At 39.9% G+C, this 22,171-nt stretch overlaps 1 long non-coding RNA gene across 1 annotated transcript in view; it reads left to right on the forward strand.

The window, feature by feature from the left end:
- Positions 1 to 19,267, forward strand: part of LOC307034155 — a 63,722-nt gene extending 44,455 nt beyond the window's left edge. Inside the window, exon 3 of the long non-coding RNA XR_013806799.1 lies at positions 19,136 to 19,267. This is a non-coding gene — a long non-coding RNA (uncharacterized lncRNA). The remainder of the gene's footprint in view (positions 1 to 19,135) is intronic.
- The last annotated feature ends 2,904 nt before the right edge of the window (positions 19,268 to 22,171 follow it).

Raw genomic sequence — 22,171 nt, forward strand, 5'->3', positions numbered from 1 at the left:
AAATAGATTTCATTAATCTCTTGCATTGGTGTGAAACATCCGCAGAATACTAAATAAGAGTTGTTTGAATAGCACAGGTGTGGTCAACGTCTGTCAGGAGGCGGCGTTCGGTAGTCAGACTTGGAGATTTACCAAGCATGTTAAACTGTAGCCAATTTTACAGTCCTAAATGATATGGCAGGCTTGGAAAAATAAGGGGAAAGTCAAGGGGTAAGGGGGGGATTTGCCAGTCGAATCCCGTTAAAAGAGTGCAGTGCAGAATGTCGCCTTGCACTTGCTGAAGACATAACATATTACAGCTGAGGACAAACAGCAGATTGGGATTTCTCTGTCATCTGCTCAGAAAACTCAGACTCAACAGGCCAACTGGCGGGACAACGAGACGCTAAAGAGTTTAGTTGCTGAAACATTAGATGGATTGTGTTTCATTAAATGTGACTATCAGAGATCAATGGGATTCAGTTTATCCTCAAGGAGTTTCCAGAGATTCATTTGAAATCCAAAAAGTATTTATGTAGTAGATGTGCTGCTTAATGCTGTCACTGTAGCCTGCATGGAGAATATGTCAAGGTTGTAACAGGGAGAGGAAATACTGATTTTGTACATAAGGGTTGCACCAGCTATTCGTGAATAGCTACAAACCACCTTCAACACATTTTGAAGTGTTTCGTTTTTGGAGTTTGCAGCTTTACATTTGATACATGTTGCAGCTAAAGACTTAGTCTATGATGCTGTCAAATCAAAAGCTGTCAAACAAGGTACCAACATTATTTGCTCGGTATCATTAAAGGTGGGGTATGTAATTTTGGAGAAACCAGCTCGAGTGCGCTAGGATTTGAAAATACACAACCGGAACAAATCTGCCCCTTCCTTCAGACTTCCTTACAGAGCCCCTCCTCCAACACACACGAACGTACACATGACCAATGAGGGCACGAGATAAGTTTGTGCACAGATGGAAGGCTGACAGGCAGGTAGGCCATCCAGTTATTTTAGCCGGGCCGGCTCAGATGATTGGTCGTGCTTTTTACAGCGCCACGGCTTCCACAGATGACATTTTTTTTATGGATTTATTGTCAAAGCACTTCAGATATTCATTGCTATCGGGATGTTAAGAGCATTCCATGGAATATAACAAAAAGTGTTTCTGAAATAAATTACCCCACCTTTAAAAGCATCAAGTTCGGTGAACCTATCCTTTTAAACAAATGTCACAAATGTCCAAAAACAGTGCAAATAAAGATTATAATACAAACTACCACAATGAAAAGTCTCCTACAAAAGTATTTCATGGGTTACGAGCTTACTGCACTTCTGCGCTAACATGCTCACAATGACAATGCTAGTTAGTAGATACAGTATTATTCTGCCGGTTCAACGGTTTACAATGTGAGCCACAAGCATTTGGTTATTATTTTGAATTTGTTTTATTCTTATCATTACCATATTTTGAGTTTGAAGAGAGATTTGTCGACCTTCAGTCAAAACAGTCTAATATTTATTACCATAAATTGTTACCATATCTTCACCTTTAGCAACAGCACATTTCTGCATCAGCGCTAGTCTGTGCGGTAAGACATGTTTTGATTGAATACATCTTTACCTAGTAAACACTTGTTTTGTAACTTGGCTAAGTCTGACTTCCAGATGGTAACATCGGCAGTGTGAGAACAGGACTGACAAACTGTCTTGTTACTTTGGAATGTATTTCTCACACAGGCTTTGGACATCCTCGTTGTTTACTTTGAGTTTTACAGATGAAGCTTATGGTGAAACGGTTGGACTCCACTATCAAAACCCACTGGTTTTAATATTATATTATGTCCTGCCTGCAAATTACATCTGATTTAGATTCCACCGAAACAGATGTAGCTCTTGCTTTATCTGCTGTGAGCTTCGACCAGATTTACGGAGCAAAACCTACAACTCGGAGGACATGAACTTCGAGTACGATCTGTTCTACTGACACATTTTATCCAAATAAATCCAGCTTGACATCAAACAGCTTGACATCAAACAATCTTGACTTGCATTGATTTTCATAGCTGCAGATGCTCGCCATTTACAGGAAATAAAGGACATCCAAACCACCCATCTTTATCCTCTCCTTCTGATTATACATTCATGGATTTGCCCCCCAAGTGGCACATCACCTTCAACCCCAATTCAACCTGGTTAAGTCTGATTGTGCAACCATAAAATAGTGCCTGGGAATCCACCAGTTTCTGCTGGTTAGAATAAAGAATTTAGGATTAAACCAATGCAAAGGGGTAAATGATGTCTAATTGGAAACAGTGTCTCCGGAGGTTTTGAAACATCTGTTAGGGTGTCAGGTTGCTTTAGCTCTGGAAAGGCCTGCAGTTCACCTCCGTAGGCGGTTGCCAAATGCCCTTTTGCTCCCTCCAGAACCTGTCCACTGTTTTACAAACAACCGCAGAGCGAAGGCCAAGACTTAATGTGCTCCTGCTCACCTCACACACAACCTTTAGTGTCCCCAAATACACTTTTCCTCCCACCAAAGTGTTCTCTCTGATGGCAAAGGGACGTCTGTGTAGCTGCAATTTGTGCGTTCCTAAGTACCTCGATAATGTAGGGTATTTTCTAGGGCTGTTCAATTAATCATATTTTAATCGCGATTACGATTATGGCTTGCAACGATTACGAAAACAACGTAATCGAAATAAAACGATTATTTTTTTTTTATTATTATTACTTTTTTTTTTTTTTTTTTAAGTTCAGGGTAATCAACTGTTAAAAACATACTGTTCACATTTTTTTTCTCCGATAAATGGATGTTTTCAAAGTCAATGAATAATCGCATTTGATAATCGCAATTACAATTATTGACCCAAATAATCGAGATAATGATTTTTGCCGTAATCGAGCAGCCCTAGTATTTTCCCACGGGAAAGCTGCTGCTCAGTACGAAACGCAACAAGAACCTCTTTGAATTTCTTCCATGAAATATGGACCAATGGAGCAACATTACAGGAGATGGATCACGTCAAACGTCAACATTGCGTCCAATTATCTGCTGAGCCAACCTGTGAAGATCTCATTGGGAAAAAAAACATTTGCTGACTCATCGCAATTTGTTTGTGATGTTTCTCCCTTCGTTGCTTTCACACCGGAGAAAGAAAGGTGAAGGCGTCCAAGTTTTGGGTTGTCACATTAATGACACAATCCTCTCTGACGCTTAAATTGTATTTGACAGTGAACTTCCGAGGCGCAGATGTATCGGCCCGGACCCAAGCAGACGGAGGCTTCAGTGCCAGACGACTGAGCAATCACTGGCAGCACCCGGTGTTTTCATTTCAGCTCGCTTTTTAACCTCTTCCTAAACTCTCAGTGAATCCTTCTATCGCTTCCCAGATGACTGTGCATTCATTCGGAGCCACTGGGAAGAAATACAAATCTTAAGCACTGTTGACGTGTTTGGACTCCATTGTAATGCTACTGTCTGAGGGATTTTGAAATTACAGTATGATTTGAATGAGAACAGCCAGCTCCGGGGTTACGGAGAGGTTATCCCTCACTGCTTTTCAAAATGGCTCCCTTGACAGGCGACCTTTCTGTGTCCTGACCTCTCGGCGCTAAAGCCATAATCTCTGTTTGCTCGTCAAGTTTTCTTTCTGACTCCTAGTGTCTCCATATTTCCTCTCTCTCCTCGCTCCCCGTCCCTTCCACTATTTACATCACTTACTTTTATTTTCTAAGTCCTCCTCCCTCCCTCCCACCCTCCCTCCTCTTCTCTGCTTGTACTTTTTCTCTCTGTGTCTCCATCAGCTATGCGGCCGTACTGCCAGGGCTGACTCTTTTGATTTGAGTGCAGTACATGTGGTTGAAATCTGAGGCCCGCTGCACTGCCAAGCCACAGGCCCCGTAATGGAGGCTGGCGCAGGAGAATAAGCCATTGTTCTGGGTGCAGTCGGTGGACGGTGGAGGGAGCTCTGACTGAGACTGTTTTTCTCTTTTTTTGAAGTTGACTTTTGCTGAACACAGCCCCTGGGGTCAAAGGGGAGCCCCATAATCTCGCTGTAAATCCCACTCTGGGCTGCAGGGGAGGAAAAGCCACCTGGGAGTCATTTGTAGAGCCGGGATGCAGAGATGTTCGAGAGAAAACCGTCCAGTCCTGGTTTCCTGCACCGTCTGACTGCATTCTGAAATAACACACACAAGACAGTGGGAGTCTTTCACCCAGCGTAAAAGTATTATGTTCATCTGTTCAACGCGTTCTTAGATTTTAGTTTGTTTTACTCCATGCATACTGACAGGAAATTTGAAAAGGTGTCCTTAACCATGTCTTCAAATAGTAATGGTCATTTGTTTTGGGCTCACACCTGAAAATGTAATATTTAAGGAGCAGTTATAGAAAAAGTATTCAGATCGTTTTTTTTCCCGCAATACAATCTGTATTTAATTACATGTAAAGTAGTTTTAATGACAGCAACGTTATTTGAAAGTAATCTGTCATTTGGCGAAATGGCCCCTTTTTGCACTTTAGTTGTAATATAATACAATAATATTTACTTTTTCACAAACTTTCGTCAGCACTGAAGTACTTGTTTCTGCTGTGTATATAATGAACCAGTAACCATTTGAATGTCAAGTTTGCACATATGAGGAATTTATCCTTGTGATTTGGTGCTTGGCAATAAAGAATGCAAAGTCAAGTGACATTATATTAGACAGAAAAATTTCAAAACAATTATCAATGAATCCATAAAGTAACTATTGATCGGTCAAATACATCTAGTGGAGATACAACTATGATGTTTCCATGTGAAATTTAATTGATTCCATGTTTCAAAAAGCTATTAATAAAACTAGCTAGGTACACGTAAAACATAGCATGAAAAATTGTAACGACAGTCTTAAAATGAATGATTTAAGCTCCGGATAGTTGCATTGTGTCCTTACTAATAAAGCACTGTTAAAGCTACAGTAACTTACATAAATCCACTCCATAAGTATTTGCTCACAATCCTTATTATGACTTTGGAAATGGCTTCATTTGAAGACTTACTGTTTACAATAATATGCAACAGGAGGGCCATCTATTCTGCCATTATGATGATCTGCTATAAAAAAGCAATTTCATCTACATGTGGACTCAATTATCCCCCTCCCCTGTACAAACCACAGTAACGATGCAGGAGTCCATAACCTGACAATTCTCGTCATAATTAAACCGTGTTATGACCGGGGGAGCGGTGAGTGTGCACATTCTTGCTGATTATCACACCAGCAGCAGTCCTCAAAACCCCCCCTGCCAACAGACCTTACCTCCCCTATACATTTGACTACTTAAAGGGTTAAATATGTGCGGAGAAGTCTCTTGTTTATCACCCTGGATGCATCTAAATCATCAAGATCAGTGCATCACTTGACCCTCGCTCGTTAACATTTATGGTCAAATGAGATGGGTGTTTGGAGGCTGAAGTGGTGTCATTGTGAATCATGGGAGCTGCCATGCTGGTGCCATAAGGTCCTGAGGCTGCCTTTTTGTTTTGTTTTCCCATCAACTCATTTTGCAACAGGGCCTGTACATCAATACGACCCATAAAATACCACCATTGGTTTTACTCAGAAAACGCTAAAAGAATCCAACAGCATATGTAAGGGCAAAGCCTAATGGAGAGATACCCTCTCGATTTGATCGGAGTTTTACGACGTAGTGAAGCTGTAACTTTTTTTCTCACACATGGGTTTTTGGAGAATTTAGGTGAGGACAAACCACCAACCTGGGTCTCGTTGCCCAATCAAATTGCCTCAGAAGTGCGCTTTATGCTCTTTCCTTGGGTGCATGTGCCTTGTATAGTCACCCTGTCTGACAGCAGGGCCACAGCATGCATGTATTTGTTTAGCAGGTTTTCTTCTTGGTAACTCAGGTCAGAGGGTGTCGTGCTGCTTGACAAGGAGGAATTTAAACACATTTTGACTGTTGCATGTGGCACTGAATATTTTTTGATTTACTTTTCTCTTTGTCCTGACGGTTAAACACCCCCTCCCCCCTGGAGAGACTGCATTGGTCCAAATCCTGGGCTTCGATTCCCAAAAGCATTTTAGGTTTAAATGATCATAAAAAAACATTTTACGAACCGTCTTCAGCTTACAGATGTCTCCCAAAAGCATTGTGAAGTAAGTGGCTCTTAGGAATAGTTCTATATTAACAAGTGCCTCAATGAAGCTACAAAACGTGTATTTAAATGTGTCTTTGATCATGGCTGGTGAAAGGGAGAATGTCTTGTAATCATTTAAATGGAAAATATACAGATTAAAAAGTTAAGAAAAATAGAGAAGCGAGAGCAGACCTCCACCAAGGTCATGCTCTAGAGCAGGCGTGTCAAACTCAAATACACAGTGGGCCAAAATAAAAAAATGGGTACTAGTGGAAGGCCGGACTGGTTCAATGTTTATTGCAGAACTTATTGAAATGAACTTATTGCACATTTTAAACCAGGAACTAACAAAGCTTAAATTATTGCCTATAAAAACAACATTAAACATTAAATAATCAGTTGCTTTCATTTCTTATGGCTCTATCTGCAGCTTCAATTCTTATGAGTACATTTCTCCACAGGCCAACAACAGCTTAAAAAAAAAAATTCCCTCAAAGAACAAACCAGACATGCCCTGTTGTCGGGAGTGAAAAAGTGCAGAAGGAAACATCCATTAAACTCAGTGTGCTGCTCTGTGATGCTAGTTCAGATACTTGGCATCTCATCTTGGGAGCAGGTTCATCAATGTTTGGGCTCAGGCTCTGAGCTGAGGAGACCCTCAGGATGGTGTGAAGGTGTGCGTGCAATATACCGGCGGCCAGATCTAATAGTAATTAGAAATTATCCTGCGGGCCGAAATTAAATCCACCAAGGGCCGGATTTGGCCCCCGGGCCTTCGGTTTGACACATGTGAGCTCATAGTGTTGAAAAGATGTGGGGAAAAAATGGTATATCTGCCCCGTGATTTGGATCTGCGACAATTTGAAATGTGGTCTTCGATGGCCTTTTGCTCCACCCTTTTCACCAAGTTGCATTAATACGATCTGGCCAGAGGTTTTTTTTCCATAATTATGCTGACAAACAAACCAAACCAAGCCGAAAACATCCCGGGCGGAGGTAATAAACACATTTATGAGAAAAATGTTGATCCCCGCCAAATTAGCCATGTGTTGTTGTGATTCATCTGCCAAACCTCTTCTTCTCTTGCCATCGTCCAAGCTTCAATAATTAAAATAATTACTGCTGCACTTTATTTTGGAGACGGGTGGAGGCTGTTAGATCTTTGTGACATTTGTATTTTTTTGCTGTTTTCAACTTAACTTCAACACAGTTAAAGTGTCATTACTTATAATCTAATTTGGCTGAAATTCTACGTTTGTGATATTCTGTTTGCAGTTCATTTATCAGTTCTTTAAATCTTAAAGTGCTATATCTTCATAGGGGTCTTCAACGCTTCAGAGAAGATGTCAGATTAACATCCAGCAGGACAGTCATGGCTTGACGTTTAATTTGTATTTAAGGGTATTTTTTCACAGTAACTAGCTCGAACAAAGTTGGGGAGTTCGGTTATTACCCGTCCCCTTGTGTGTTATGAAGGCTTTTCTGCATGTAAACGGTCTGCAGAGTCACAAACCCTCAAAGTACACCCTGTAGGGAGTAAAACTCTAACACCGAAAATATCTGTTTATGCTGCCCCAGAACGCCTCGTTGTAGATTTCACTTTTTCTTCCTGGGTACAGTGACGTGCCCATACCCAAACGGGCCAATCCGTGGAGCCGTTACGTTGAATCCGCGGATTGGTCCAAATTGACCAATCCCCGGACTTCCTCACACACACACACTCAATCTTTTTTCAGCTGCAGCTCCGCCGATTTAATCTGTATTGAGCAAACACACAAACTCCCAGCCAGGCTGCGTGTGTGTGTGTGTTCGGGCTGGGTTTAGCTGTGTCTCGCTGTCTCGCAGACGGCCACTGGGCTCATAGGGAGTGGGGGCAGGAGCTCCAACAAGCCGTTTAGGACAGAGAGTGAATACACATACTATACAGAGATGCTGTATGAGAAACCAATGTGATTTTGGAAAACAATGGAATTATGATCGGTAGAAATGCATGGGACCTTTAAGATTGAGCTTCCTTTTCAAGTTGTATAATTTCACGTGTTAAAGACATCATACACTTTGTGATTCGTGTACGTTTAGCCACACTAGTAGCTCTATGGTTTCATGAATGTGTGTCTCTCGTCAATCCGTGCACCACTTTAGTCTAAATTTAAATATTTCAACAACTATTGAATGGATTGCTTTGACATTTTGTAGAGCCATTCTTCTTTCACTGAAGATGAATTGTTGTGTCTTTTCATCTAGCACCCCCATCTGGTCAAAAAACCCTATAGTTTGCTTTATGACCAGATACCTGAAACACACTCCCATTGGCTGTAGACTTTACTTTCTTGTTCACGTTCTCATCTGTCTTGGCTGCTATAACTCTTCCCTGTTCATTGATTGCATTGGTGCAACTCTTGGCTCCTATGTTTAAACTTATGCAATGCCAAGACATTTTGTTGTTTCTTCCACTGAGTGCTGTAGCTCAAGGCTAACACGTAGTGAGAAGCTCAATATCCATGTTGTCAAAGCGAGTGGAGGATACACAGCCTGCCTGTTACAGCGATCTGCTGAGCTTTCACCAGCTTCTCTTTGCTTGGTTTGAACATCAGAGGATAAAGCAGCCACTGTCTTAAAGGGCAGCTGTTTCCTACCTCTCTGCATTTCTTTGGAAGGTGGTGTATGAGCAGGCCGGGAGAAGAAGAAATGTCGAGGCCCTCCAAGAGTTAAAGGTCACAGTCGCTGGTGTTTCTGGTCCATTGCTGTTATCCTCTGTCATTGTACAACACACCCTACATGTGTGAAGGATTACAGCAATTGCAGATAATCAATAAAATTCCCAACACATCCGATGTGATGGATGCCTCCTCGCTGCCCTCTGTGCTCACATCATCATTTGTAGTCGCGTTGGCCGAGGCGATCCATCCCGATCAACAGTGGAGGTGTCAGAAACGGCTATAAAAGTCGTAGAAGTTAAAGTGCTGCAGCTGAGTTTACCTCTTCACACCATTTCCCTCATCGCTGAACCCTAGCTCATGTCCCTCGGAGAGAGAATAGGATGTATAGGTCACAACGAGACACTTGACTGATGAGGGCAAGAGGAATGGTTTCAGTTTACCGCTGGCCGGAGGGAGTCCCAGTCGATTTTGAAAACACCACATGGACACAGTAGGAAGCTAAGTGTCTGTCTCTGAGGTACACACAGAGTCCAGATTCTTGACTGGCAGAGTGGTTATTCACAAACATCAGGGGAGCCGGATGATCAATCCTGGCCTCAAGTGTTCAAAAGCTCTCAATGGATGTTGGCATGTATTGTGATGTATGAAGTAAGTGTGTTATTTGATGCTTTGACTGCTGCCATGCTTTCCAAAAGTCTTATTATCTGTGTCTGGACCAGCTCTGATGAGCAGAGACAGTTTCCTCTGACAAGGAGAAGCCTATGAAGAGTTTTTTCCAAGCACATCATCATTGTAATGTGATTTGGAAAAATACAAATGTTCAGTTTCTTGTGTATCGTATTCTGTCAATCCAGGCAGAAACATCATGGGTTATAAGCCATGTACTGAGAAACTAAAGGGATAAACCAGGCATGCTTTCCAGGGCCCATTTTTCAATTGATAGAGACCCATTAATCAGATATTTTTGTTTTTTAACTAGCAAAAATGCGCTAGCTGCAACCACATACTAGCATTCTTCCATACATTCCCTCAAACTCCCAAACACTGGACTTCGATGTCAAATTGTAGCCTTTTTAAGCAAAAATCCTGCTTACAATGGAAAATGTAGTTGAAAAAACATCATATCATTTAAATTTGTTCCAACAATCATTATTTGCATTCCAATAACCTGTCTAAGGCATTAATTAGCTTATTATGAATTATTGCAGTTTATGAATTTGCTTACAGTTTCCGTCTTTGTCACCTTGTTTCACTTACAGTAAACACACCAACATATTTTCGATCATATTGATACATTCCCTATTCCCTATACTGTAATTTGAACTGTTGCACATTCTTTGGATGGTATTTTTTGTAATTTCGTATACAAACCTCTAGTGCTCTACGTTTAAAAACATATTTTTACGAGACGTTTATAAGATTCTTATATTTGTATTCTCATTATTATTATTATTTTTTTATCTATCAGAGTGTCCGCGGGGTCTTAAAAAGTATTAAAAGTTGATAAATCAATTTAGCGAAAATTAAGGGTGTTAAAAAGTATTAAAGGGCATTTTCCAAGGTATTACATTTTGTAGCTTGTTTTCAATAAGCATATAAATGGTCCAAAGAGGTTGTATTCTACAGTCTGCCTGAATGTAATCATTGCGTAGGTGTGTAGTGTGATTCTGTGTAGTTTATTTATGACATCCCGTTGGATTTCACGTCATCTGAACCGCACATCGCACGCTCACTTCTTGATAGCTCGCGAAGGTCCGTTTACGCCGGTTATTAAACAACATCGTTATGGGGAAATGCAAGTTTGCGTCCAAATGGTTGGAAGACAAGGAGCAAGGACAATCAATACTGGATATAGTCAATGTGAGGTAAAGTGTGTCGCCAAGGTAACCGGTTAAAACTCCAAGTGGCGATGAGGTCTTAAAATGTATGGAAAGGGTCTTAAAAAAGGTCTTAAAAGGTCTTACATGTGACTTCAGGATTCCTGCATATACCCTGCCTATGTTAGCCGAGAACACAGAGGCAAATTCATTGCATGTTAGAACCTACTTGGCAATAAACCAAATCTGATGCTGAACACTGATCTAAAATGATATCTAACTTCGTCCAATGTGGTCTCAGTTCAGAACTAAATCCTCCCATAATCGGTGATAAAGAATAACTCGTCCTAAAACGATCTTAACAGGAGATTTACTTAGCATGAAAATACTGTAATAGTGAAAGAATGCTGGCGTGATCTTGGGTAGATGGAAAACAGCATCCCTCTTTAAGGCTCCACAGTGTGGGCTCAGACCCCGACATCTCCCACAATGCATCACTGGCGTCAGCTCTGCAGATGAGGAGGCCTCGCTCACAACGGGACACCCCATTGGCTTGATTTACGGGGACACTAATAAGGGAGGAAACCAATTTGCTCTACATATATCGGAGGATAACGTTTCACAGTGAATGGGAACATTGAGTCGTTATGATGAGGCGGATCCTGAGGGACAGGCTATACTGTACATGGATCATTATGTGTCAACTACTTGAAAAACAACTTTTTCTAGGAATTGGTCTCCATCCAATCACGCTATGTGTTTAAAGTCAGCTTTTATTTGGCAATTGAAGGTTCCTGTATGTTTTTAGAGTCATATTAGGTCTCATAATTGTCAGTGATTTTGCCCTTTAACAGTGGAGCATTCATGAACTCTTACTGTAGATGTGGGCACTGAGGTCAAAACTGGTGATATCAAAAACACCACATAAGCCGTAGAACTGTGAAAGTAAAAAAAGGTGTTATAGCACGGGTGTCCAAACCTTTTTCACTGAGGGCCACATACAGACAAATATACGAAAGGCAGGGCTGCTCACTAGAGGTATACTGCCTCATAAGTTAAGTTATAAGTTGGCAAAATCAATCAAATGTAGTTAAATTATTCTTGATACTTGGAAATGCTTTAAGAAACACAACAGCCTACATCCCAGCTCTCCATAGGGTTGTATTTATTTCGTTTGGCAGCCCATTCCTTAAAACAAAAGCCTCAGATTGCTTATAATAAGGGGAAATATGAAGAGTCTATTTCAAGCTTGTTATGTAATTAAGTTATTGGACTTTTTCTTCACATACTGTATGTATTTCAGAAGTACAATGTAAGACAAGCAGAGGTTTTATTTGTGGGCCACCCCTGTGTTATAGTATTACACAGAAACGCGGTTCTAGCACAGATCAGGAAGCTGTTTTCGAAAAGAACACGCCACTGTTTTGTTTACAGGATAATAGCTTTACATATTACAGCATATAAATACTAAAGCATGTATGTTTGGTTAACACCTAATTACAATGCATTCCACTTGATTGAAATGGACTTCCTATCATTCAGATTGCCTTTTAATCCTTTTCATTACAAAATTAAACCATTATTATACAAAATCAAATCAATATACATCCTATACGTTTTGTCCCGTCCAAGTTTATTGACCTTTTTAAAAGCTAATTTAATTAAACTCCATTCAGTGATGAAGAGCGTGCAATGCGTCTTAAAGATTTAGACATTCTCAAGTATTTTGACATAAGGTACAAGCAAGGTCACTACAGTACGAACACACTTTAAAAAAGTAACTTTATTCTATACGTGGAGGTGTGTGGTGCAGTGGGTAGTGCGTTGGTGTTCGGATCAGGGGTTCAAACCCCACTGCAGTCAGCATGTCGTTGTGTCCCTGAGACACTTCACCCCAAATGGCTCCTGTGGGGATTGTCCACAGTTTTGAGTATGTTAGTCGCTTTAGATGAAAGCGTCTAACAAGTGACACGTAATGTAATACGTAGCCTTTCTTTCTTTGGGTAAATGGGGTTTAGGGTTAGGGTCGGTGGAATCTCATGTCAGTACACAATGACGTTGACATAATCATGATCATGCCATTTAGTGGGAGATAGAAAATCAACACCTATATTCTTCATGTAAGGACAGTTAACTATTATAGAGTAGCTTGAACCCCTAATAGTATCCCTATGTGCATTAGGAGGTGTGTGGCGCAGTGGGTTGTGCGTAGGTGTTCAGATCACAGGGTCAAAGGTTCAAACCCCAATGCAGTCAGCATGTCAAATTGCTCCTGGGGATTGCCCACAGTATTGAGTATGTTAGTGGCTTTGGATAAAAGTGTCTAACAAGTAACGTGTAATGCAATGGTTGTATAAAATAAGGATATTCTTTAAAATGGCTCGAACAAATGATTTAGATGAGGATGCTAAACATGTCTGCACCCCTCTACGTTTATTTTCTCATGTGAAAATTACGATCCCCGAAGCTATTGCTCTTCTCACCTCATTTATCTTGAATTAATCCGCTTTAGAGACACATTAATCTCAGCAATAAGGGAAGACTCGGACCAGACGAAGTAAATCAGAGGGTACAGATTCATGCTTGGTCGTACAGTGTGAAAGTGTTTGAGAAGAGCCTCTGTAAAAGCAGAGAGGGGCACCACAACTCAACACCTCATTTATTTGGACGCGTCAGCAGGAAATGCCATACAGAAAACCCCACTGTAAACATGATCTCTGCAGGAAGGCGTTAAGTTATAAATTATCTTACACCCTATCTGGAAAAACCTGCTTTTATAAGAAGCATAGCATACATAAAAGTAAAAAGATGAATGACCAAAATGTGGGTTTAACTTCATTTTAAGTAATGTTGATCCGTGTTGAATTGGTTATCGTTTGTTATTTAACTTGAATTGAACTTGCGTTTGGGTCAGGGTTTAATCTATAAGTCATATTATCAAGATCTCGTACAATTTTGGAGCATAATTACGATTCATGAAAGAAACGTGGCTACTTTTCCCTCCTATTAAAAAAACTGCTCACTATTGATATCCATGTTGACACAAAGATCATCTCCAGAATCAGACTCAGAAACCGGTTTATTTCCAGGTAGGTTAACACATATGAGGAATTTGACGAAATGCATACATTAAAAAAAAAAAAAAAAAAAAAAAAAATTGAACATTAAAAAAAATATTTAAAAAAACATATAGTACAATACAGTTTTATTTATAAAGGACTTTAAAACCTCCAGACCAAAGTGCTGTACAGTCAAATAAACAAACAAAAACATACAAAAATATCACTGAGCTCACACACCATAAAACAAGTACATATAAAAACAATAGACAATTTAAAAGCAATAAAAGCAACACTCTAAAAGATGTCAATACACTAAGGAGAAGTGTACACGCTGTGTATGGTTGAAATCTTAGAAATAGAATTTGAATAAAATATATTCTGTAATGTAATGCACAATAGGATGTGACGTGATCTTCCTTTCTACTGATACCGAGTTAGCTACACTTTGAGATTCTTTCTTAAAAAGGTAGGATTTTGCGTGGAATGCTCCTTTAAATACTTTCCTGTGGTTGTCTAAGCTTTCCAGATGTTAGTAAGTTGCCCGCTGTGGTGAACCCTCATCCACCAGGCACATAATCACACCAGAACAAGTCATAGAACAAATGTAACCCCACACGTTCCTCGGATCGTCCATTAATATCATCTTAATTATTCCTCTATAGTTCTAGGTGTTGTTAAATGTTTCAGCCCGTGACATGTCATGTAGTGAAATTCTATTCGTCAGCAGTTTGGTTGGTAAGACAAGTTTTCAGCAGTGTCTCGGTTCATCTGGTTCACAAAGGTCCCTCAGCTGTGTCATCACGAAAGGCAGTGGTCGTAAACACATCCAAGAAAACAAAGCTGTTGTCACGGGACTATCATTGTTTTCCTTTCATGCAACCAAGAGCATCATTTGTCAGTTAAGGCCGATTAAAGCCGATCACGCACATTGTTTTTACAAATTACTCGCATTTGCAGATAATTCGAACAAGAAGCGTCTTCTTTCCACTCGCTGTGCTTTTCAAAGGCCTGGAAAATATTAAAAAATATATTAATAGTTATTTCTTTCAATTAGACCAGTGGTTCTCAACTGGTCAGGCCTCAGGACCCACTTTTTACTTGGTCAATAAATCGCGACCCAAGTGAAGTACAGTGCATATATCCCTTCACAGAACTAAAGAATGCTTTTAAAAAAGGTTTAATGAGATGATGGAATCAAAGCTGAACTGTAAAACATAAAAAGGCACACGTGCTGAAAACCCGACCCCAGAAGGGGGGTCTGGGGGGATTCAGACCCCCTGTTTACTTTAAATTGTGGGTAAGGGTAGATAGCCCCCATTGTTCTGTGACCTATCAACAAACCGGGGGTCATATTTCATTATGTGTTCATTTTTATCTGAAGTTGTACCCATGGATGTATAAAGAATAGTTCTACCGCACCGTGGGGACTTCCGGCAACAATCTTGATTCTGATTGGCCAGAAGACTCGAAAAAACATCAGCAAAGATGTTTTATTGAGTGGATGATCACTACTTGACAGAAGTTTTCAAAACCGTTTATGGTCTCCGGTACTTCCAGTCCAACGCCTACTGCATGCACAGCGTTAGAAAATCGGGCCTTCAAAATAAAAGTTTGACTTTTTTCCCCAAAAAAAACAAAAACAATTCCAATGTCTTTTTTCAATTTTTTTTCTTCAGTCACACATCTGCGACCCACTTGAAACGGATCCCCGACCCACTTTTGGGTCGCGACCCACCAGTTGAGAACCACTGAATTAGACTGTCATTTTTGAAGGGACATTTTAGACATATTTCTAAGGATATACCTTTTATTAATCAATATTTGGGTGGCGATAATGGACAACATGCACTTCTGTATTTTGTACAGAATCAAGCTTACAAAGTATTAATAAATACTAAATCTGCTACTGTGGAAAGGTTTGGAAAGAGATCACAGCATCACATCTATCCGCTTGTCTTCACTATAGGTGAGGTCCTGTCTTCTGTCCTCTTCCTGCAGAGCTGTCAGTCCTGCAGAGTGTAACTTGTCTTATTTTGGGCAGCACTGACTAACAAAGTCCAAATCCTCACGCTCCAGGTTGCACTCGCCAATTAAAAAGGTGATATTATGGACAAAAACTCAGGCTGTGCAATTGGTGTTCCAGAAAAAAATGGAAAATCAGAGCCGGGGTCACGGTGAGTTTCAGAGCACGCCGCTGTCAGCGAACAGACGAAAGAATCTCAACTTTTCACTGCAAGTCGAATATTTAGGACATAATGCTTCCCAGATTGAGCGTCTGCAAATGAGTTTCTCTCCACTTAGAAATCCAGATAACTGTGTTTGATCAGTGGGGCAATTTTAGAACCATTCTGCATACTGATTTATATTAATAAGTGCTGTAGTGTAGAGAAGTAAAACCTTCAGATGGTGAGCCTACACTCGGGGTGCATGACTGATAGGACGATATATTGTGAGATAAAACAGGATTAGCTATTCCTTCATCTTCCCTGTGGCCATCGTAAGCGGTGCTGCTGTTTTCATAGTGGATTTATTGTTTAAGTCATTTCTTAAGCAAACAATTGAACATTCTCCAGTTTTAGCTTTTCAAATGTAAGGGTTTGCTATTTCTTTTGTCATGTATTAGCGCTTAATCTCTTTTGGTTTCGGGCTGTTGTATAACCCGGTGTGGGCATTTATTAAAACATTACACACAGCCTCAATCCTGCTGCTGCTGCTGTTTCACGTGAGCGCAGCCTGCAGCCACCAGGATCTCACACACACTACCACTCTACACAGACAGGGAAAACAGAGCCTAAATACCTACACACTAATCAGCACAACAAGACACAGGTGAGGGGGGAGGAGACAACACAGGGCACCAGGTGCACACAATCAGCAACAACATACATGGGGAACAGGGAAGTTGTCGTCAATATACCCCAAACAGTACAATGACTACATAAACACGTTAACGAGAGCTCCAGTAACGGTGTCTCGTTACACATGGACACAACAGCAACACATTGTGAATAGCATTGTATTGCTTTTTTTTTTTACAAAGAAAATATAAGAGATCAATATCTTTGTATTTAAAGATAAACAGATTGGACTATAACATTTCAGAAAACTGTAAATTGCCAAGAAAGTCAAACAATAATGGAGAAAAATAATCTGCAAATGAATTAATCCAGAAAATATGCTCTAATATCACTATAACTAAAACAGTTGTTTATTTGTTTCATATCCCTAATATATGCATATAAAAAATAAATATGTACACATTTTCCTTAATTGTTGAAATAAACACAAATACTATAAAACATTTTACATGCTATTCTTTCCTTTTACAGTTATTTACAATTATGTAAAACTCAAACAGTTCCACATACTTTTGTTTTCCTTCCTTAAGCACATCATCTATTAAGGACACTTTTAAAACCCAGTCAGTAGAGAAGAAAAACATCAAGGCCTACTTTGTTGGACAGTTTGATGAATATGTTCTGTGCTGTACTTTGATAATTTAGCTCTGTGGTCTTTATTACTCTGGATGTGAAATGACAGATTGATTAATGACAGGATTTCTCAGCTGTATTAAATAAAAACGTAATGAGATTAAACCTCCTGGACGCCGGCCCTAACTTTCTGGGAGTCCTGACTGGGAATCAGGATTCCTCATGTAACCTCTCACCTAAAATGTTGCTGAGGAAATTGCAAAGTGGACTCTGGATCAGCCTCCGAAGGCAATCTGACTCTATTCGTTTGAAGGAGGTTCAATGGCTTTGCCGGGGAACGCCAAATGGCTTCGGATGTGTTCCTTCAGAGGAATATTGCATAATAATAGCATCATTTTCAAGCTTGAATTGGAACAAATGGATCAATTTTTGAATGATACCACTGCTCCAAGTTTTGTAACTAACTAAAATCAACGAGTCTCTTTCAGTCTTTCTTTACATTTTTCTACAACTGTTCATCTAAGTGACATCCCACTGCAGGTGTTTTGCTGATAACCCAAGGTGGTGCTGTGTCGACATGTTTACAATAAGTGCAAACTGTACAAACCCTGCAGTGTATTGACAGTATACCCCTCAACTCAACTCAACTCAACTTTATTTATTAAGCCCTTTTCAAAACAGCCGGAGCTGAAACAAAGTGCTGTACACGCCATAAAAAACAAAAACAAAACAACAATAAATAACAATATAAAAACAACAAAACCAATGAAGCATATAAAAACAAACAGAAACAGAGTCTCATGCTGGGTTAAAAGCCCCTATCAATTGTTACCCCGCCAAAATGCATTCTGGGTAAAGCATGCTAAGGAAATGCAGTGCAGAGATGGAAGATGGAAGCAGCAGTAATACCAGATGCCTGATTAAAACCAATTTTAATAATTACTCAAGTATCTTAAACAATATTATTGATACTGTATACATTTTACTTCACAAACAGAAAATGTTATGCCTTCCACTAATCCTTACCATATTAAACTTGACTAAATTGTTCCCTTGGCAAATGTTATGCTTATTGTATTGACTACATCAGGGGTTCCCAAAGTGGGGGTCGCAAGATGATTACAAAATAAAAATGGAATTTAAAAAAAAAAAAATTATTTAAAAAAATTGATTCGTTTTTTTTATAATTAAAAAAATATATATATTATTAATAATAACGTTTGCATAGACATTTTTTTCTTTGACAATCCACTAGCGCAGTGTTTCTCAAACTTTTTCTTTTTTTTCTGAAATGATTTCACTAGCACAGGAAGAGAAAGGGTACAGACATGTAAGATCCCCCCAAGCCTCTCTTTCTGGTATTTCTTTGGTAGTGTTGTGTCTAACTTTGGGTTCTGTTTTGAATCTCTTTGTGGCCACTGTTGAGTGTTTCTTTATTTGAATTCGTTTTTCCTCTTTTTCAGGAACTTTTCCTTGTGGTTGATCTTTTGCGTCATGTTGTAGTTGTCCTGCATGCCTGGTTATTTTCCATCACTCTATAGGTACCGCTTTGCATATTCTTTGTGGTAATTTTGCATCTCGTGCTTTGGTAATTGTTTGTTTGTCTTTCTTAAAGACAAGTAAACAATCCCTCCAAACAGAGGCTCTGGTCCATGGGCCTTTGACCCCTTGACACTGTGGGGAATCCTTTATTGTATTCTCGATCACCTTTGCAGAGTATGTCTAACACTTTTCCTGTCTTGTGCTGGTGGTAGTTATGGATGAATCGAAGCAGCGATGACACATGTGTGTATAATATACAATAAGTAGAGCCAGTGCAAACCGATCTCTACTGTATTGGCAATCCTTAAAGAAATCAAAGAAGTAGCCATGGGTCTGGAGGGAAAACCAAACACTCAAAGTCTTTTGCTCCATGGCAGACGTATGGAATTTGAAGCCACAGCTATGCCCATCACGGCGAGAGGAAAATGGTTTTTGACTTTGAATGATTATGGGATGCATATGGATCCCATCTCATTGTTTTCTGGTGACTCCTCGTTGCAGGTCACGCCACTTCCACAGCTCACCACTTCCTCAGAAGCACTATTGTGACCCCCGTGACCCCCGTGACCCCCATGGCTCCGACCGCCAAACAACATCAACAAGACCTCAGAGAAGATCTGACGTTGACCCCGGGCTAAAGCAATCATAAGTGACACATGCTTCCTGTGCAACACATTGGAAATACAAACATCATATGCACTATTTATAAAGTCGTACATTGGTTCAATGAAAGTCTGTGGTGTAATCGTGAGTTTCTGGAGAAAAGATAAGACATTTTACAATTTATTTTTCAATGCTTTAAACACTACAAATAGTTCATTTCAACTTCATTTTCTTGAGTGTTTTTTTTTTTAAACAAATCATTTGATTTTGATTTTGTTGTGATTGCGTAGATCTTTGGTTCCTTTACAACATATTGAGACATACAAAACGAAACGTAATTAAAGTGGATACATCAATCGTACTTTCTATTGATAGCAATTTTCATACAAAGAATGTGAAACAAAGTTTGCATACACATATATAATCTTCACCAAATACAGCGAGCATTGATCAAGTATTTTGGTAGGCCGACCCAGAAGGAAGCAATGCAAAGGGCTCCTTGACAAAAGCCAATGGAATTTAATAATAATAATAATAATAATAGATTTAATTTGTTAGCGCTTTTACAGGTGCTCAAAGACGCTTTACAGATATAGTGAAGAGAAAAGAAAAGAGAAGAAAGGAACAACAAATAAATATATAGTTAAAGTTAAAGTCAAATAATACAAAAACAATCACACATGAAAAGCCAGATTGAAGAGGTGAGTTTTTTGAAGGTGGTGAGGTCGGTGCAGTCTCTGATGGGTTGTGGGAGTGAGTTCCAGAGGGAGGGGGCAGCGACGGAGAAGGCTCTGTCCCCCCAGGTCCGGTGATTGGTGCGGGTGGGGATGGATAGGAGGTTGGCTTCTGATGAGCGGAGGCAGCGGGAAGGGGTTTGGTGGTGCAGCAGGTCTGTGAGGTAGGGGGGGGGGGCTGGTTGTTGAGGGCTTTGTGAGTAATGAGGAGGACTTTGAAGTGGATTCTTTGACGTAATTTGTCTGTATATTGCAGAGAATTTGCTCTGCGGCAAACGCACGTTCATGATACTAACACGTTTGTTCAGCAGGATAATCTTCACAAATTGACACCATTGAGTTTTAAAACAAAAAGGCAATCAGCAGGAGTGAAAAGCTAATATAATGCTATAATCGAACTACATCAAAGTCGCATCACCACCACTAAAGGCAGTATCGTGTAGGCGTGATGATGTTTTGTAGTCTCTTTTGTTGCCACTTGATCATGACGTATAAAAGCTTAGGACATTCATGACTGGGGTCATTGCAACCATAGAGCTTTTTTCAGGCTCCCACAAACATGTTAAAAAAAAACTTTGACCCTTCGTTAGGTTTAGTCAGTCGAGTCAAAGTCAACTTTATTGCCAATCTTTCGGTTTGTGTGTACAGGCGAGAGATCGAAATACCGTACCCACGATCCCGAATACAAAAATACAAATATATATAAAAATATGCGTATCCTATATACAATCAACAGACACATGTATACATATGCACACATTAAGACATAAATAAAAGCAAAACAATCAATATATACAAGATAACAGTCAATATCTTTGGAACATTTACATTAGTGCAAGACTGTCCATAGCAGCGTAAAAAGTGTCTGCTGCTGGATGTGAGTGTCTGAGTGTGTGTTTAGGGTACTGACTCATTTCCGGGTTGTAGGACTTGTCTGCACCACTCTTTACCACCAAAACTATGTGGGTAAAGATATCTTAGATGATATCTAGTCTGATACCACAATATCTGCCTTTTCCCAACTTCCTCTAATCAAGGCTCTGATGGTACAAACCCCCTCAGTGATGTATGAAGGTCGTCAGAGCACAATTGCACACATTCACATATACTGTAGTTTCTTTAACAAGATTTTGACACTTCGTTTGGAAAGTTAAACAAACCTGCGTGTTCCTGAACGCAGCACTAACCATAGCCTTGGAGTTTGCTTTACTTCATATTATGGTTAAGGGTAGTGCTTTTAAAGAATCAGGTGCTTTCATTCTCTCCATTACGTAGCACAGCTGTACGCCTCTAATGTGCGAATTACAACTTTTTATCTAAAATAACCAATTAATGTGCCTGAACGGGGGCTTGAGTTTTTATGCAAACTCAGGAGTCCTGCGAAACGTCCCTCAATATTTCCTGTCCGAACATAATTTCCAGATTTAGAGTTGTGGTGGTGTTTGTTTAAGCTCAAATATCAGTGTGGAAAGTGTTTTTACAGAAGTTAACACGGAGGCACAGAGCATGCCCACACTTTAGTGATATGTGTAATGTTGTTTTTGAACTAGACAGAGCCTGTACAGTCATTTCTATAAGCTAATAAACTGCACACCATCTGTACCATAGAGCTGAATAAACTCCCACCTACAGAGAACCATTAACATATTTAAACCTAAAAGAAAATGCTAAGAAACTATATATGTGACTTAAGGAAATGTAAACAGAGAGAGGATAAATTCATCCCAGCTGGAGAAACCTAGCTGTCCATTAGCAGTCATGTAACCCTCACTTATTGAAAGTGATCGCGTCGGTTAGCTCTCCGTGCGATCACAACAAAAGAGATGTTTTCTCTCCCTGAACATGGACATGTGGGTCTTCTGCAGTGTTACAGGGTGAGCCACAGAGGAAGAAGGGTGGCTTGGCTCAGAGAGATAGAGGAAACCTGAGAAATTATTAAATGATCTGTTTTGTTTTCAAGACATTGTGTCTCATATGTCAAATTTGACTTATTCTGAACCGTTGCTAAACCCATCAAACCTCCCTGGTCAGCCGCTGCAAACTCCCGCTGTTCAGCCAAACTCCATTCTGACCCACAAAACATTGTTTTAAATTATAGTGGACATCCCAAATGTTCTAAAGCTACAAAATATGTCAAACTGTGTTTTGGGGAATTGTGATGTAAACGATGCCGACGTGCAATATTTCAGCTCAGTTTGGA

The sequence above is a fragment of the Notothenia rossii genome, assembly GCF_949606895.1.
Source record: "Notothenia rossii genome assembly, chromosome: 3".
NCBI classification, from domain to species: Eukaryota; Metazoa; Chordata; class Actinopteri; order Perciformes; family Nototheniidae; genus Notothenia; species Notothenia rossii.